Here is a 15,928-nt window from a genome sequence, read left to right as displayed (position 1 = left end):
AGTCTTCAGACATTTCTTTTTTACTAGCTAAGCACTATCCAATAGAATTATAATGCAAGCCATGTATATATTGTTCGGCTTTCTAGTAGCCACGTTTTGAAAAAAAAGCAAAGAGAAACAGGTGAAATTAATTTTCATGGCACACTCACATCAGTATATCTAAAGTGTTATCATTTCAACATGTAACGAATATTAAAACTATTAATGAGGGGCGCCTGGGTGGCTCAGTGGGCTAAGCGTCCAACTTCAGCTCAGGTCATGATCTTGCAGTTTGTGGGTTCGAGCCCCGCGTTGGGCTCTGTGCTGACAGCTCAGAGCCTGGAGCCTGTTTCAGATTCTGTGTCTCCCTCTCTCTCTGACCCTCCCCCATTCATGCTCTATCTCTCTCTGTCTCAAAAATAAATAAATGTTAAAAAAATTTTTTAAAAGTATTTAAAAAAAACTATTAATGAGTTATTTTACCTTTGGGGCACCAAGACTTTGAAATATGGTACATATTTTACACTTACGTACATCTTCCTTCAGATGGTACATTTTCATAGGAAATGCCTGATTTGACAACATTTACAATTGAAAACTATACCTATGTTTTTCCAAGCACACTTGAAGTTTTCCCATAACTGAATCATGTGTCCATTTTTATATTTAAAATTAAATTAACATTAAATAAAACTCAGTTACATGGTCCTGCTAGCCATGTTTCAAGTGCTCGATAGGCACATATGTTTACTGGTAGCTACCGTATTGGAAAGCACAGCTCCAGATGAGTGTCGTTTATTTCATGGATGTAAATCACATCTATATGCTCCAAATTAGATTTGTAGCATGGACCTGTCCCCTGACTGATATATCCAGATGCTAATTCAACATTTTACTTCGATATCTTACAGGCAAACCAAATTTAATATTTGATTCTGTTTTGGCATCCTTCCCCACTAGTACCTGCTCCTGAGGGGTGAAAAACTAGAAATCTTCTTTGATTTCCCTCATTCTGTCACGTTCCACAACCAACCTGTCAAATCTACTTTGAAAATGATGTTCAGAATCTGACCATTTTTGGCCCCTTCCATTGCCGCCTAATCAAGCCTCCATCATCGCTGTGCTGCAGGGGCTGCTCCCCAGTATCTCAGCCTCTATCTCCCCTGCCCCCCGCAGTCTATCCTCCACACAGCACTGCAACAAATGTATACAATGCAAATCAAATTATCTCTTCCTTTACTCAAAACCCTTCACCATCTTCCTGTTCTGCTCTTTACTGTGTGCTCTGCTCCTGTAGGATCCAGTCCCTGTCTTTACCTCCAGTCTCATCTGATGGCTCAGCCCTGAGTCCATGCCTCTCTAGTCACACTGCCTTTCCCGGTCACCTCAAGCTCATGAGGTTTCCACAGCCTTCAGGTCCTTCTCAGCTATCCGTGTGGCTTGCTCCTGCTTTCCAGGCTCTGCTCACAAGTCACTAGCTATCCTATCCAAACAACCACCCTCCTCCTCCCCAGCCCCAGCCTCTCTGTCTTCTTGCTGCCACTTTAGTTTTCTTCCTAGTGGCCATCACTACACTGGAGACTAGCCTATGTTTGTTTGGTTTTTGTCCACTTTCCCTCTAGGGAATAAGCTCCATGAAGGCAGAACTTGAAACATTCTTCTTGTTCCTCTAGACACTTCATCTTATTCTGGTTCCATTTGTAAGGAGTAGGGAAGCAGCCACTCTCCCTATAACAAGTACGAATTGGACAGACTGAAAAATCAACAACCCTTTGTGGATCCAGAGAGAGGAGGAGACACAGAGCAAAATGCTTTCCCTTGGGACCAGAGAAACAAAAGGCATATATAGGGAATTGTGGCTGACAGAGCAGAGACTCCTGAGGGGAAACCAGGGTAAGAACCAGGGCTGGATGGGAACCCGGAAGTATGATTGGCAAATTGCTGGAGGCTCAGGGGAGCCAGGTCTGAGAGTTAAAAATCTCCAAAGATACCCGGTGATAGGGAGACCTCCGCCATACTGTGACCTCCTGGAGCTCAACCAGACTCCCACAACAAATATCAGAGAAAAATCCCCTTGAACTTCCGGCGGGGGGAAGAGAAAAGGAATCATTCTGAAGGAGGCCACAGCATTCTGTCCTTCTTAATAAGGCCTCTATCGAGGGAAACTGGTTAACGAGAGCCTAACGGCCTGAGGAAGGGAAATACTGAACTGCAGCTGATCTAGTCATCTTGTCCCCCTCTAAAGGAAGAGAAAACAATGCAGAGCAGTCCTGAGGGTCACAGCTCAGGAGCACAGGACCCACTAAAACACTGAACCCTGCTCATTCGGCTCTCAAACGCTTCCCCTCCCCACACCTCACCACTACATTACTAACGGCCTATTTACAACAGTTCTTTTTGGCCCATACATCATGTCCAGCTATCAAGAAAAAAAATTAGAAGGCAACAAAGGCAATTTGAAAAGACAGAGCAAGCATCAGAACCAAACATGGCAGAAATACTGGAATTATGACTGGGAATTTAAAACTTTGATTAATATGCTAAGGGCTCTAATGGATGAAGTAGACTGCAGGCAAGAACAGATGGACAATGTAAGCAGAGAGATGGAAATTCTAAGAAAGAACCAAAACAAGATGCTAGAGATCTTTTGTTCATCTGTTTATTTAATGTGATCCCTCCAAAAAATAAAAATAAAAAAATAATGTGATCCCTCCAAACAGAGAACCATGCCATCACTGATGGTATAATTATTCATGAATGACATTTAAACAACACAAATAACATTTTTAAATGATTCCTATTGTGAAGCATTTTATTGGCATTTGAATAATATTTGGCCTGACTGTCCACCATCCATTTCTCTAGTTTGGAGAGTGTCACTCTTTTTTTTTTTTTTTTAAGATTTTATTTTTAAGTAATCTCTACACCCAGTGTGGGACTTGAACTTACAACCTCAACATCAAGACTCGCATGCTTTATTGCCTGAGCCAGCCAGGCACCCCCAGAGAGGGTCACTCTTAACATCAGTCAACAAGCTGATGAGAGAGAGAAGCAGGAGTGCTCACTCTTCAACAGATGCCAGAGGCGGCCAGAGAAACATCACCCCCAGCTTCCAGAAGGAGCTAGCCCAAGGGCAGGCCAGCTGCACAACAGCCTGAGGTGCTAATCTTGAGAGGGCACTAAAACATGGGAAGGAAGCAAATCAGAAATAAGTTGCCAAATAACCCAGGTCTCAAACACGACTTTATACCTAACTAGAAAAATCAAAAGTGATTCTCTTAGCTTAGAAATAAACAATGCTCTAGAACAGAAATAACAGAACACTTTTTGCTGATGGTGTCTAACCCAGCTAAATCAATATAAAAGAAGCACCCAAAGTGTGCCAAATGCTTACACCGTCACCCACGTGACACAGAATGACTCGTCTCCTCCTGAGAGATAGAGGCAAGGTCCCCATCCACCACGGTTTCCCCATTTCTCTCTCTCTCTCTCTCTCTCTCTGCCTTGTTAAGAGTCTGTATGGTTATTCAGTGGATAAGAGTGCAGGCATCAAGAGCCACACCGCCTGCGCTGAAATCCCCACTCTGCCGCTTATTAGCTGTGTGGCCTGTGGCCATGTTACTTGGTCTCTCTGTCCCTCCATTTTTTTTCTTTTTTAAAGTTTTTTTTTTTCAAGGTTTATTTATTTTGAGAGAGAGAGAGAGTGAGTATGTGTGTGTGTGTGTGTGTGTGCACATGTGAGCAGGAGAGGGGCAGAGAGAAAGGGAGAGAGAGAATCCCAAGCAGGCTCCACAATGTCAGCACGGAGCCCAAGTGGGGCTCAAACTCATGAACTGCGAGATCATGGCTGAGCTGAAATCAATAGTTGGACACTTAACCGACTGAGCCACCCAGGCACCCTCTTTTTCTAAGACTGCCTACCAAGATTAACTGAATAAATAGCTGTCAAACACTTAGACTGTGCCTCACACATAAAGATGCTATGTAAGTATTATTTATAATTATCGTTGATATCTCCACCCCCAGGATAGAACCCAGGGGGAGAAGCATACATTTAGATAGGAAGGGTTTAAAGATCTTTCATTTGCTTCCAACATTTAGTTGATTTTTATTCCAATTAGATTTTTTTGAGAGAGAGAGAGAGAGAGAGAGAGAGAAGGAGCGTGCAAGCTGGGGAGAGGGGCAGAGGGAGAGAGAGAGAATCCTAAGCAGGCTCCATGCCCAGTGAGATTATGGCCTGAGCTGAAATCAAGAGTCCCTTAACCAACCGAGCCACCCAAGAGACTTTCAAGTTAGTTTTTTTTCCAGTACTTGCTCTCAAGGATTTTATGATCTTATACACTCACTTAAAAAAAAGTGGTGAGGGGCGCCTGGGTGGTTCAGTCGGTTAAGCGTCCGACTTCGGCTCAGGTCATGATCTCACAGTTCGTGGGTCCGAGCCCCGCGTCGGTCTCTGTGCTGACAGCTCGGAGCCTGGATCCTGCTTCCGATTCTGTGTCTCCCTCTCTCTCTGACCCTCCCCCGTTCATGCTCTGTCTCTCTCTGTCTCAAAAATAAATAAACATTAAAAAAAATTAAAATTAAAAAAAATTTAAAAATGGTGAATAAAAGGCACACTATAATCTGGTGCCAAAAACAGGGGAAGAAGAAAAGATACACTGTATTCATAGGATCAGAGTGATGTGATTCAGTGTGTTACCTCAATGACATATACGAAATAGTAAGGTTCATTAAAAATCATCTCAGAAGAGTATTTCATGACATGGAAGAATGTTTGTAGTTTATGGTCTAGAGCAACAGATAAGTTACAGAACAGAATGTATGGTGAGATCCAATCAGAGTTTTAAAATGTATAAAAGTAGATATTTTAAAGACTGGATAATGTCAAAATGCTGGTTGCAATTATCTTGGATGATTTTCTTTCTTGTTGGTACTTAAGCTATTTTTCAATATTTTTTAATTGGCATGACATTTCTTCTAAATCAGAAGGGAATATCAGCAATAAATGTACTATTCTTTTGAAAAGGGATCTTAGAGCTGTCTTATTTTAATGGCTGCCAACTGGGGCAATATTGTTCCCCACTCACCCCAAGATACTGGCAAATATGGGTGGGGATGTCATGTTGACTGGGATCCCTGTTGATATTTAGGGCCAGGGATGCTAAGTGTATTAAAGTCCTCCACACCCCAAAATGCCAAGGCACCCAAATGACAGAATTGCATCTAATGCATCTATGTTACAATAAAGGACACTGAGTCTAGAGAAGTGAGGTGCCTAAAGTAACAAAGCATGTTAATTCTAAGTCAAAACAAGGATCTGGCTCTCCTGGCTCCCAGCTCAGATGTTTTTCCATTTTCCTACTTCACGGAAAAGGTGGCATTTGAGACGGGTTAGAAGAATGGGTAGTATCGTAGGTTGAATAAAGGCCACCCAAAGGTCTCAGGTCCTAATCCCTGGAACCTGTAAACATTACAACAAAGGGGAGATCTTCAGAGATATGATTCAGTTAAGTATCTTAACGTGGAGAGATTACCCTGGATTACCTAGGTGACCCAAATCCATTCCCAAGTGTCCATATAAAACAGGTGTGTGGGGGGTGGGGGGTGTTAAACACACATTAGAGAGGCAATGTGACCACGGAAACAGAGACCGGCGGGATATGGCCATAAATTCAGAATGGCTCGCGGCCACCAGAAACTAAAAAAAAAGCAAAGCATGGATTCTCCCCTAGCCTCTTGCAGGAGAAAGGCCATGTTGATACCTTGATTCAGCCTAGTGAAACTGATTTCAGATCTTTGGCCTCCTGAACTCCGAGAGAACATATTTTGTTGTTTCGGCCACCAAGTTTGTAGTTACTTGTTACAGCAGCTGCAGGAAAACTAATACAAGTAAGATACGATGAGGTCACAGAAAGCGCATTTTGAGACAGAGATGGGATCTGAAGAGATACCATGAACAAAGAAACGATGGTAGAAATAACCGCATTCAGGGAACAGTGAGAGGACCAGTTAACCACTGAAGCCAATATACAGGGAGTGCAGTGGAAGACAAACTTTTCCTAAATTACCTCATAATTTCTCAGCATTTGTTAAGGTTCACAAATTCAGGGCATTTAATTTAAAACCATCAGAAAGTTTGATGCAATATGCTGGTTTCTATTGCTTTCCTGTATTTGCTTTCGTGAAGTATAAACAAACTACACAAACTAAATATGTAAAACATAGCAAGTTTAAATCTTATGTATACATTTCTCCTCCGCTGAAAGGCAATTTACATAAAGCACAAACATAAACAACATCTGTGTATATCTCCAGTAATATATTAAGTGACAGTGATGTTCTCTTTAACCAAAAATGTACTTACGCATTCAAAATTACCATTTGCATAGAATTTGGGAAAAAATGCACATTTTTCCCCAACGGAAATTACCCTAATGTGTCTTAAAATATGTAAACATGACCTAGATGTATCAGAGTGGTACTTGTGAAATATCACACATGTTCAAGCTTATCCAAGTAATTGTATTTTATAGCTCTTAACATGGCATGTATCTCTGAACACACACATGCACATACACTCCACATACATTCACACGTGGAGTTCAAACTTGAATATAGTGTTCGAGTCCTTCTTTGGACAATTAAGACAGAATTTTAATCAACTTTTCTAAGAATAAAACTTGTACCTTTGGGTGGTGGGAAAGTGGTACTTTTCTGCACCATCTGAATCCCAGGGACTAATAGTTTGCTCGTTTAGGTTCCTGGAGTCTCCATACATGCATATAGAAGCAGTGTACTCATAGCCACCAGCCCCGCCGTCCACAGAGCCACCTTCGTGGGATGAAAACACGCAATCAGAGATGGAATCAAAACTTGACGGTGTGGGGCGCCTGGGTGGCGCAGTCGGTTAAGCGTCCGACTTCAGCCAGGTCACGATCTCGCGGTCCGTGAGTTCGAGCCCCGCGTCGGGCTCTGGGCTGATGGCTCAGAGCCTGGAGCCTGTTTCCGATGCTGTGTCTCCCTCTCTCTCTGCCCCTCCCCCGTTCATGCTCTGTCTCTCTCTGTCCCAAAAATAAATAAACGTTGAAAAAAAAATTAAAAAAAAAAAAGCTTGACGGTGAGTGTCTTCCTTATTTGTACCTACTCTTCTTGTTTAAAATCAATTTTCCCCATTCTCTTTTCTCTCCTCCTCTCCTACACAATCCTTATAGAATCACCAACACTGTTTCTTGTCCAAAGACTGTCTTGGTTGAGTCAGGGTGATATAATGGTCAAGTGCATGAGCTCTGAAGCCACACGGACCTGCATCCAAGCGCTGACCTCCGCACTTATCAACAGTGCAGTCTATGGCAGATTACCCACCCTAGGGGACCCTCCATTTCCTCATCTGTGAAATGGGGAGGATACTGCAGTGCCAACTTCACTGTGTTATTATGATGCTTTAATGAGTCATTAGCAGAAAATAGGTATATAGTGTGAGGAAAGAATCCAAGCGCCGCCCAACACCTCCCCTATGTTCCCAAAGAGAAACTGTGCTCCATACAGCATGAGCTGGCAAGATCACAAATTGCATTGTGTGCAAAGACCCAGAGCACATCCAGAACACCCCTGTTCCTTCCGCATTAGACCATGCAAGCCTTTCTTGGAACTGCTTAGCTATGCATGCATCAGTGGCCCTCAGGCATGCCCCAGCTCTCTGCATTTCAGACCCCAAGAGAAAGGGCTGGGGTCCTCTTCTGCAGCAGGAAGCGGGGGATGTGCAGCCACATCGTTCATCTGCTGCGTGGGGACCACGCATTGCAAGGGGCTATACGTGAACGACATCATATCTAAACGGCATCCATTGTAAGAAATGTCGTTGTTTGGGTAGCAATAAGAAAGTAAAAACACTTCCAATTAATTGTCACATGTCATTGACTGTCGGAAACATTCTTGACTCCAGAGATATTAAAATGTGAAAATAACGTGCAGCTCAGAAACCATGAAATACGATATTAGAAGGAAAGGGGATGTGTGCATGAGAAGGTACTTGTGCCTTCTCTAATTAAATAGGAAAAATGCTTTCTTACAGATGCAGAAATGAATTTAAACATCAATATGCATGAACTTATAAATGACATCCAATTCTTAAATCCCCTCTAAACTACCCTTCCACAGTTACTTCCCACACTCACATACTGTCGTTTTTACATATTGCCTTTTGGTGGCTGACTTTTGGTGCTATCAACATTTCATTTCCCTTTGGACACCTTTTATTTTTTTTTTTTTAATTTTTTTTTCAACGTTTATTTATTTTTGGGACAGAGAGAGACAGAGCATGAACGGGGGAGGGGCAGAGAGAGAGGGAGACACAGAATCGGAAACAGGCTCCAGGCTCTGAGCCATCAGCCCAGAGCCCGACGCGGGGCTCGAACTCACGGACCGCGAGATCGTGACCTGGCTGAAGTCGGACGCTTAACCGACTGCGCCACCCAGGTGCCCCTGGACACCTTTTATATAAATAATCTCCATTATTGCTCCCTTGCTCTCCTATGTGTACCTTGCTCCTATTTCAATGAAATTCAAAGATCTGAATCTCATTTTTAAAAAACCTTCCAATAAAGATGAGTTATCAGCTGCTCAGTTTGTCCCTTTAATGCTAGAATCTGTTATACGTGATTATTAATTCCAGGGTTTCAGCCTTAGGTGAAACTTCTAAGCAGAGTGGAAAGGATCCCCTATCCCTACTATACAAAGGGGTGTCCTTGCCAGCTTCTCTTGGAGCTGCTTCTTCTCAAAGGCGCCCCTTCATTAATAGGGGCTTTTCTGGGCAGTGGCTTTGCCTATGATTAATTATCATGAACCCAACTTGGACCTTTGGCTTTCTGGCTCTTAGCTGAGTAGCCAAGATATTTCTCTAGACTGAGATAGTTGGCTTCAGTTCTAATTAATGATCAGTTGTTATCAGCTTAGTTTAGACTTTTTGCTCTCTGACTTTTTGGCTGGTTAGCCTAAACACTTCCCAGATCCAAAGAGCTGGCTGAAATTTATGTTCCCTTTTTTTTTGGCACTGTCTTGATCATTTTGATGCTTTCCCGGATCTGGAAAAAGATTTTAATTGTTTACAGTCTTGATTAATGGGTTTGCTATTGCTTTGATAGTCCATAATTTATAACGATAAGAAGCCTAAAAACAAATGGGCATGTTTTATATTGCTCTTCTGGGATATTTTGGTCAGTCCTTTTTAAGGAGTTACTGTTTTGTTTCCCTCTCTATTACTATTAAGTTACTAATAATTTTGTTATAATTGAACTTTAAACTATCACTATTTCTAACTCCTCTCTCCCTGCGGTATTTATTAGGCTGTAGAATTTCTTACTGTTATTTCAACAGAGTCCTTTCTCAGAGTCCTCTGGTTGTATATCTGAAGCAAGCCACTCACTAAGACAGTTTTGGTATCTGTTTGCATGCAAACGTAGGGCATTCTTTTTTTTTTTTTTTATGTTTTTTACATGTTCAATGTAGCCAATTTTATTTTATTTTTTTAACATTTACTTATTTAACATTTACTTATTATGAACGGGGGAGGGTCAGAGAGAGGGAGACACAGAATCTGAAACAGGCTCCAGGCTCTGAGCTGTCAGCACAGAGCCCGACACGGGGCTCGAACTCACGGACCGCGAGATCATGACCTGAGCCAAGGTCGGCCGCTTAACCGACTGAGCCACCCAGGCGTCCCCAAACGTAGGGCATTCTTATCCTTCCTCTAGCACCTATCACAAATTTCAGTGAAATGAATTGGCCTTTTACTCTCCATCAAATAAATGAATCCCTTATGCTCCATAATCATTCTTTGGTGCATTAGCACATTTAGCCGAGTAAATAATCCCCATTTCAAGTGGAACCCCAAGTTCACTTTTATTAACAAGTTCTGTACTGGACTCTCAACTGGTCATCTGAGTTCTAGTTCACGTCAGAGACTCTTCTTGATATCAAGTTATTAATGAAGACTGTTGCTGCTTTGAATTAATACCTCATTAACCCAGTCTGGATGGCCTCTGTTTCCAAAATAGTTGGCTTAGATGGGAATATATGGCTCCTCTTTTAGAATTCTCTGTAGCTATTTTCTTTATTCCCAAAAGTAAAAGAATGAAAAAAGAAAAACACAAAACCCACAGTATTTGAGGAAGGTGACAGTGTCAAGTTTTTCCCATTTTTAAAATGATGTTCGACGTCAAGTTTCACATGACATTTTCTTGACAAGGACACGGGAAGCCAAAGTTTGCTCTCACTTATGTTGGGTGCCTTAAATCGACAGAGACCTGTTCTACAGTTTATTAATTTCTGTACTGTTTCCGCTATTTTGATATGTTTTCTATTGACTATTAATACAAATTTTACATGTGATAGAAACCATCTCTCTGTAAGGTCACCCAGGACTTCCTCTTGAGAGAAATTCTACCCAGTCTCATTCTGTAACTGACACTCTGGACCCTTCACTCTTTTAGACACTTCCTCCCTTGGTTTGCGTGATCCTGAATGGCCCTAGCCCTCTTCCTCCCTCTTCAATCCTGCTTTCTCGTCTCCTCCACAGCACCTCCCAACCCCCTTAATCCTCCCAGCCTCTAATACTGGGTGACCCCAAACACCTTCTCCTCTGTGTCTACACTTTGCCCTTGGGAAGACGTGGCCTCCTACAGCCTTTCCCATGGCCTCTACAACACATTGCTTCTATTATCACGACACTCAGTTCTCTCACCAGAATTCTGATTCATGTTTCTGTTCAGAGAATTTCCTCTTGGCTATCTTGTGATCATCCCACATTTTGCTTATTCATATATTTAACCAATATTTATTGTGTGTCCATGATGTGCCAAATATGGTGCCAGACCCTGAAAACACAATGATCATCAAAACACCCTTTCTGCTCTCCAAGAATGCAAAGCTCCATCAAACTTGAAGGTGAGAACTGTAGCAAATGATTCATAACTAAGTAAAACAAAACCCAACAAAAGAAAAACACGCTGCTCTTCTTGTCTCCCGACGTTTTCTTTTATGGATCTTGTTTTTGGTGTCATAGCTAAGAAATCTTTCTATAATTCAAAGTCACAAAGGTTTTCTATGTTTTCTTCTAGAAGTTTTATAGTTTTAGGTTTTATATTTAGGTCTATGATCCATTTTTTAAAAATGTTTATTTATTTTGAGAAAGAGAGAGAGAGAACTAGTAGGTGAGGGGCAGAGAGAGAGAATCCCAAGCAAGCTCCTGACTGTCAGCACAGATCCCAACCGGGGGCTTGATCTCATGAACCATGAGATCATGATCTGAGCTAAAATCAAGGGTCAGACCCTCAACCCACTGAACCACCCAGGCGCCCCTGGGTCTATGATCTATTTGGAGTTAATGTTTATATTAAGTGAGAAATATGGGTCAAGGTTCATTTGTTGCATACGGACCTCCAATTATTCCTCTCCCTAATAAAATCAAAATACTTCTACCAAAGTGAGCTCCCTTGGTACCATTTCATCAGGGCCTCTCTCTGGTTAAAAGTTACCATAGCTTCCTGTCGTGCACCACTAACAGCTAACTCTGCTCAGCTTCCACAAGCTGGTGCTAAAGTGGCCCACTTTACCCCCACAACCTCCCATACTAACCACGCCAGTGTCCTCACTGTGGTCGGCGGACATTGGGAGCTATCATTTCTGGACTACCCAAGGAAGGTTAATCAGAGTGTTTCTCTGACATCGTAAAATGGATATTGAGAGAGTGAAGTTCCTTCCTGCCAAAGCTGCTTAGCAAAAGGGCCAAACGAAGAAGAAAAGGAGGCCAACACAGGGAGGGAAGTGATGGATTGACCTGACGAGAGACCCCACCCACCCTCCTGGCTCTAGGAGTTGGCATGTGACTCGGTGTCATCCTAATGGCTGCAAGGCAAGGAAGGTCTAGTTCATTAGTTGACAGAAAGTCTTACACTCACGCTAAATGCAAAATTCAGATGATGGTGGAAGAGTTATCACCTGCTCCCCTTGAGTCTAACTTTATCCTTCCTCTCTGGTTTCCTCACTCTCCCCTCGCTCTCCCCCCACGTCCTCCCATAGTCCCTTGGGTGTGTTTGGCTCTCTTCCCCCGTTCCTGGCCTTGCTGCTGCTGCTGCTGCTTTACTTCTTATTTTGGCTCCCATTTGGGCTTCCCCTTAGGAAACTGGGGCAGGAAGCTACATAGTCTTTGTTTATGAGGAAAGAATGAAGGGAAAAGCCCTCTCCCGGTCAGACTTCAGAGTGAACCATCTACAGACAAAGAGATGAAGCAGATATAAATTTGTAATATTAATTTATAATGAAACAGATATAAATTTCACTCAAAAGATTCATTATTTTAATAAATCAAATTAAATCCGATTCCCAGACCACATGCTCTACAGTGGTAAGAAATTTAATTAGAATCATTTAATCAAAACCGTAGAAGATGGCACAGTCTAAGTTGGCAGCTTTTTGAGGATTTGGCTTGATTTAAGGGCATCTGGAAATTCCGTCAAGGTGGTCTTGAAATGTATTAGGTGACTGGACTCCAGTGGTGTCCACCGGGGAGTCAAATTCTAATTTATTGCTGGTGAAAAGACACATAGAGACAGAACCCGGGGAAGGCCTGATTCTTATCTGCTACACTGGTTCTTCCTGAGCCCAACTATCTAATGCCTCCACAGTGGAGACTGGTCAGAGAAAGGGACAGCTTTAGATTTCCCTCCTAGATGCGCATCTGGTTGGGGAGTAGCTGGAGAGGATTAGGAAGCCCTTTTTTCCTGACCTGGGTGAACTCTTCCCCTGCCCTCCAGGGGCCTTCTCTCTGCCCCTGGCCCTCTGAGCTCCCCATTGCAATCTCTAACGAAGACCTGTGCTGTGTGTTTACAGATTTGACAAATCATACGACGGATAGCTTGCCCTGCTCAGAGTAAAAGATACCCTTTTCCGGATGGTTTCTCTTTTCTCCGACTGTTGTAATTCATTTCAAAATTCCTCTCTGAACTTATGCCCATATGAGTAATCTGACTGTCCAAAGCATGATCTTCTCAGAACTCTGGTTGAGGGGACATTTTGTGAGAAGACCCCTCCCTATCTTCCTTCCATGGGAAACAATTTTGTTGCTCTGGTTTCAATGGATGTGGACAGGAAATGTGATTCTACATTTTAAAAGGGAACGGGGGGAATCCAAGTAGATTTAGAGCTCGTAATTGTGATTTACTTTGGCTTTTTAATTTGAATATTTTAATTGCCTACTTTCCAAACTGAGTTTTAAGAAAATAAAACAATAAAATAAGATTTTGTGACTTTGAGTCTACCTTTAAAGGGTTATGTTTTATGATTTCTCTAAGAGAACCATATGCCCCTCCACTTCCAATTATTCCTTCCTTCCTCTCCTCACCTCTAATTTTCTTTTCATCCTTTATGTCCCTGTGTATGCACATGTGGATCCTCTGATTTTTAGTAAGTGTGTCTGAAACAAAATGCAGAGAAAAGTACAGGTAGGTAGAGAAAGAGACGTTTGTCCCAACTCCTGACCGTCAGGCAATTGCACTGCCTGGTGTTTAATCCTCAAGCCTCCAAGGCACAAGGTAAGGAAGCATTGCCCGAAGCCCCACCTCACTGGCTTTCTCCTGTTTCCTGGGATCTGACAACCTTTTCCCAGTCTTTGAGCGTGCTGTTCCTCCCATTAGGAAACCTCAACGCCGGTTCCCAGCTCGGAGGCTTTCTTCATCTTTAGGCTTTAGTTCGAATTTTGCCTCCTTTGAGAAGCCTTCCTGACAGCCACAAATGGTCCATACCCCCGACCCTGGTTTTCTCTATCCGTGTCCTGTTTGTTTCCTCCTTGGCTCACATCATGATTTATAATTGTCCCATTTATTTTCAGTTCCTTAAGTTTACTGTTTGTCTTTGGTCTTCCTTTGGTCTGCTGGCTCTGACAGCGAGCTCGAAGGGAAGGGGTGGAACTTGCCAATTGAATTCAGTGCTCTAGGGATAACACCTGGCACATAATAGGCACTCAATAAACATCCTTTTAATGAATGAATGAATGAATGAATGACTATCCTCTCCAGAGAGGCTGGGTGTGCCAAACTGCTCTGAGAAGCTTCTTGCTGCATTGATTCTAAATTCTGCTCAGGGAGACCTCTAAGGAGGGTGCACCAGCCAAGTGGGTTGGGTGGGCTACTTGTAAGGCCAAATCCAGAGGAAGTCACCCCAAGGAACACTTAGAAGGACAGAGTGAAGCAATCCCGGAATTATTTTCTTAATGAAGGGAATTAACTCGGAACTCAAATTGAATCAAGTGCCTAATATAGAGAGCTCAGAGCTAGCCCCTTTTTGCTAACTACCCTTATAAAATGACCCCTGACCCATGCAGGCAAAGCCCTGGCAGCGTTGTGCCAACTTTAGCAAGGGGGGGGGGGACTGCTTTTAGCCCCAGGTAAATAATAAAATTAATTTAAATATTCTTGAGGTAAAGTCTCTGTACAAATACAAAAGACAATGACTTTCCTCTTGTTGAGCTTATGTATTTTTTTTTAATCTTGAGTTTCTCAAAGGCAAAGACTGTATGACATTCGTCTTTATATTCCTATCAGAATCTCTGATGTAGAAGCATATGATTAGAGGAGCCCAACACATTAACCCCAATACATTATTTTGCTTACAAAGTCCCACACTCTTTACCAAAGAGACCCTTCCCATCAAATAGAGCAGGGGAGAAAGGAAATCACGTCTTGCCATAATGATCAGGGCTGGAAATCTGCTTTTCCCCACCATTTGCAGGCTAGAACATCTATACTAGATGCGGAGCTGAGAAAGAAACTGAAAGGATTGGGTTTTAACCGGGTCAATTATTGATGCTCAGCAGATGAAACAAGAGCTATAAATAGAAGCAAAAGAAAAAAAAATGTTGGTGGGAGTTTACTGAGGATTAGGGAACTTCCTAAAGGCCACATAAGGGCACATAACTGGTCTTCCTTTGCCACTGATGGTTCAGGGTAATTGGGTGGATTCATCCTTAAGCAGGGAGATAGTGTAGACTCGTGGTTATAGACCAGCAGAAGACAAGAAAAGGATCATGGGTCTATGTGCTTTCCAGAGGGCTGGCCAGCCTGGGGTAGGGATTTAATTGCCTGGGGACCAGAGACCCTATACTGACCCTATACTCCACCTCCCTTCCTCTCTCGCTCTTAGTTTTTCATTTTTCTCAAAGGTTTGCTGAGTGAAAAGGAAGGAAAGCATTTTTGTCTGTGCCTCCGCCTAAAGAAATAAAGATCTACAAATCCTTGGAGACTGTGGGGTAGGAAGAGTGGAGGAAATGTGAAAGAAACCCAAGGGAGAAGTGAAAACTCGGGCCAAGAAAGTCAGGGGCCACTTGCACAGAAGTACTTGCCTCTTCTGGGGCTGTTTACCACACAAGCTTTTCTTTTCTTATCATTTGGGGAATTTTTGTGATTTATTCTCTTTCATGGTGTTAATTCCCACACAAAGTATTCTGATGGAGTCTGATTTGAACATGATGCTCTAAAGTTCCAAGCTAGTTGTGTGTGTGTGTGTGTGTGTGTGTGCATGCGCGCGTGTGTGTACATTTCTTTAAGATTGTTCATTGTCGGGGCACCTGAATGACTCAGTCCGTTAAGCATCCGACTTCGGCTCAGGTCATGATCTCGTCATTGGTGGGTTCGAGCCCCGCGTCCTGCTCTGTGCTGACAGCACAGAGCCTGAGCCTGCTTCAGATTCTGTGTCTCCCCCTCTCTCTGCCCCTCCCCTGCTCGCGCTCCATCTATCTCTCAAAGCAAATAAACAATTTTTAAAAACTTTTAAAAAAATAAAATTTTTCATTGTCAAAAGGAGCATGATATAGGTTCCTATATCTTCTTTCCCTCCTAAGGGTTTGGGCCACCAGAAGGTAATCACTAGCACTTCTAACTAAATTCAATATACTTGGAAA

Source organism: Lynx rufus, unplaced genomic scaffold (assembly GCF_022079265.1).
Source record: "Lynx rufus isolate CCGP_SWC_20201006 ecotype Redwood Valley unplaced genomic scaffold, mLynRuf1.p SCAF_3, whole genome shotgun sequence".
Lineage (NCBI taxonomy): Eukaryota > Metazoa > Chordata > Mammalia > Carnivora > Felidae > Lynx > Lynx rufus.
The sequence above is the reverse complement of the archived record's forward strand: the minus strand, read 5'-3'. Positions refer to the sequence as shown.